Genomic DNA, 3,479 nt, shown 5'->3' with positions numbered 1-3,479 from the left:
TTGTCTCAACAGCCTGGCAAGTGAAGGCATTGCCTTTCTTTTCTTCAATGGTTACTTGAATCTGCATGAACCAGCATGCAGAATTGTGGAATTCCAACAGCCTTCTTGAATTTGGTCCTCTGTTTTACTCTTTCAGGTCAGTAGGCAGCATTTTGGATAATATAAAATTCTCAAAAATCTGGTTTAGGAGAGTACAAACCAATAATGTGGGTAGGGAGTATGGGTAAGGAGTTTGAAATTTCTTAAATCTTAAGACCTTTAAGAGTCCTTTCACCTAAATTTGAAAAGTTTGCTTATAGCTGGGTTCTGTTAGAGAGACATGGTGCTATATAAGACACAAACACATTAGGATTAAATAAATGGAAACTTTGGAATATTTCCACTTCCTCAGAATATCCTCAAAAATATTTCTACATGTTTTCTTACAAAAATGTTCATAACCTGAAAACAATTTCATACTCTGAAATAACTGTTGACTTAATGTTATCTGATCATTCAACAGGAATTTTTTTTTTTTTTTTTTTTTTTTTAAAGATTTATTTTTATTTATTTAATTCCCCTCCCCTCCCCCGGTTGTCTGTTTTCTGTGTCTTTTTGCTGCGTCTTGTTTCTTTGTCCGCTTCTGTTGTCGTCAGCGGCACAGGAAGTGTGGGCGGCGCCATTCCTGGGCAGGCTGCTCCCTCCTTCGCGCTGGGCGGCTCTCCTCATGGGTGCACTCCTTGCGCGTGGGGCTCCCCCATGCGGGGGACACCCTTGCGTGGCACGGCACTCCTTGCGCGCATCAGCACTGCACATGGGCCAGCTCCACACGGGTCAAGGAGGCCCGGGGCTTGAACCGCGGACCTCCCATGTGGTAGACGGACGCCCTAACCACCGGGCCAAAGTCCGTTTCCCCATTCAACAGGAATTTTTAAGTGGCATGTCTCTGCTTGTCTCAGAGAGACTTTGCCACAAAGGAAAATAAAATTCAGAATTAGGAATATGTGTGTTCCTGACGTAGCTACATGGAAGCATCCAGAAAGTATATAAGATAAGACAATCTAGGATCGATTTAATCTAAAATGTGAGGAAAAAGATAGGTTGAGGGGCCAACTGGAGATTTCCATCATGGCGATTCCATTTTGGGGTATACCTTCAGCACTCTGTTTCCACAGCGCCAACAGTGAAGCTGATTCCAAAGGTTTTTGCTGGGAGAGGTTAAACAAGAGGAAACATTTAGCACTCTTGACTCACAAATCAGCAACACAGAATTTCTCCTAGTAAATGGAACCCATACCCATTAGCCTTGTTCAAAACATTTTAGTTTTTATGACTATGCAAGCAAATTTAATGAACAGAGTTTGGACAGGATTCCTAAATATCAGAGAAAGAAAGTTATTGGGTGGTATAGATTTTGATGCAACATGCAGCAGCAGATGTCATACAGACAGCAGGACATCCATAAGCAGCTCACCCAGATCCTTGGCACACCTGACCTTGTCTTCCTCCTATTCAGGTTCATCTCCACTGCCAACAATTCTGCTCAGGCTTTAGAAAATGTTATCGTCAGAAAAAAATGAAAGTATAATCAAAGGATATCACTCGCTATTGCCAATCTAGGCCATCCTAGCCAGCAGGAGTACAGTGTCTTCAGTGCCAAATACTTTTCAGAGTATTGCCAAAGTTATTAAAGAACATGGTGCTGACTTTTTTGACAACGATGCAGGAATAAAAGGCATCAGGGTGATTAATCGGGTTTATAATGCACTTCAGGAGAAAATGCAGGCCGTCTGTGCAGATGTAGAAAAGAGTGAGCGAGTTTTTGAACCTTGCCAGGCAGAAGAGAATGAATTGCAAAGAAATCACTCAAAGGAAAAATTAAAAAGGAACAGGAAAGATGAATGCAGCAGACGATGTTAAGCAAACAGATGAATTCTGAAATTTTGGAGCAAGTGTTCAGTCCTCAGATGCCCTAATCTGGGTTCACAGTGGAAGGCAGAGGTACACTTCGAGATGCAGATGCCTCTGATCCTCCTCCCTCTTATTCAGATTTTAACCCAAACAATCAAGAAATTACTTTAAGCCACTCTAGCATGGAAAGCAGTGTCTTTATGCCTCAAGCCTTGGGCTCCTCCAATTATGATTCCACCAGTGCCGGACTGAAGTATAACGGAGGTGGAGAAGAACTTCCTCCTTCCTAAAGAGCAACTGGAGACAGTGTTGATGAATGAGTTGACAACGAGTATGAACATCTGATTGACCCTCCAGAGCCCTCTAATAGTGAATACTCACAGTCGAGGGATTCTTGACCCACGACACTCGCAATGGACACTCCCGGAACACACAGAGCTCCCAGATTTAAGTGAAGAAAAGAAACACCACTTAGCACTGTTTTTCCAAATTGCTAATTGGCATGGTTTTTTAGGACATAATGTGGGGAAACCTGCTTTTTCATATACCGTGATTCCCAAGAGGACAGTCCTTGTGATGTGGGCTATGGGCAGGAGGCTCTTTGTCTCTTCAGAAATAACCTAAATTATCTGTGACCTGTGGGTGTGGGATGATAAAAGGCTGCAGTCCTGCCCTTGGTGACTAGGGCAAGGACTCCAGCCCCAGGAAACAGTTTAACAATGTAAGGTCTATAAACTTTAAGTATTCAGGGGAAATGCAAACCAAATATGCTAAAAGCTTATATAGAATGCCTGAGGTCCATGTTAAAAGCTTACCTAAGATGTGGAAGATATATATGCTAATTCAAGCCTATTGAGAACTGAAACAAAAGGACCATTTGGCCTTTCCTCTCTGTATAAAAGGGACTCAAAAATCTTGTTCGGGACTTGGGATTGAAACAGAAAGCTCCCGAGTCTGGCCCACCGTCAAGAAACCATTTTTCCTTCTCAAAATCATTCCTGAGTCCTGGCCTCTCTATTTGCGAATAATTGAACCTCTCTCAAATTCTACAAAACTTGTGCACAGAACTTGTAGGAGACTTGCCTGTGCTGCCCTCCCTTCTGATGCAGTGTGTGAAGGCTTCATGACAGAATTATTAAGATAATCGAATTGTACTAATTCTTGTGCTATCCATGGAAGTACTGGTAAATTTAGGCAAATGGGAATTTATCAAAATAATTTCTGTTCTTTAAAATTAATTTGAAATTAGAGTCTATACACAATTAGTCTATAAATCTTGTATAAATAAAAAACTTGCCTCTTGCACTATCATGCTTTGAAATTTGCTTTTTCAAAGGGAAGTGAGTTTAGCAACAGCCTTCAAAGAAACTTCTTCTTATGATGAGCCAAATTCATCTTTACCAGAAAAGAAATTTGATAATTGCAAGAAGCCTCATTGGAAGATATTGAATTTACCTAGTCTTGTCTGCTTGACTTTGTGAGATTGAAAGAGAGGGCTTTGTTTCAACTTGTTTCTATTAGCCTGATATGTATTGTCATTTAAAATGGTTGCCTTTAAAAAAAACATAGGAATACTAATTACGAGTAAA

At 41.0% G+C, this 3,479-nt stretch overlaps 1 pseudogene; it reads left to right on the top strand.

Moving 5' to 3' along the window:
• The first annotated feature begins 1,107 nt into the window (after positions 1–1,107).
• On the top strand, positions 1,108–2,288 carry LOC101441112 (BRISC complex subunit Abraxas 2 pseudogene; annotated as a pseudogene).
• Positions 2,289–3,479: the final 1,191 nt, after the last annotated feature.

The sequence above is a fragment of the Dasypus novemcinctus genome, chromosome 17, assembly GCF_030445035.2.
Source record: "Dasypus novemcinctus isolate mDasNov1 chromosome 17, mDasNov1.1.hap2, whole genome shotgun sequence".
Classification (NCBI taxonomy): Eukaryota; Metazoa; Chordata; class Mammalia; order Cingulata; family Dasypodidae; genus Dasypus; species Dasypus novemcinctus.
This window is presented reverse-complemented; position numbering and strand designations above follow the sequence as displayed.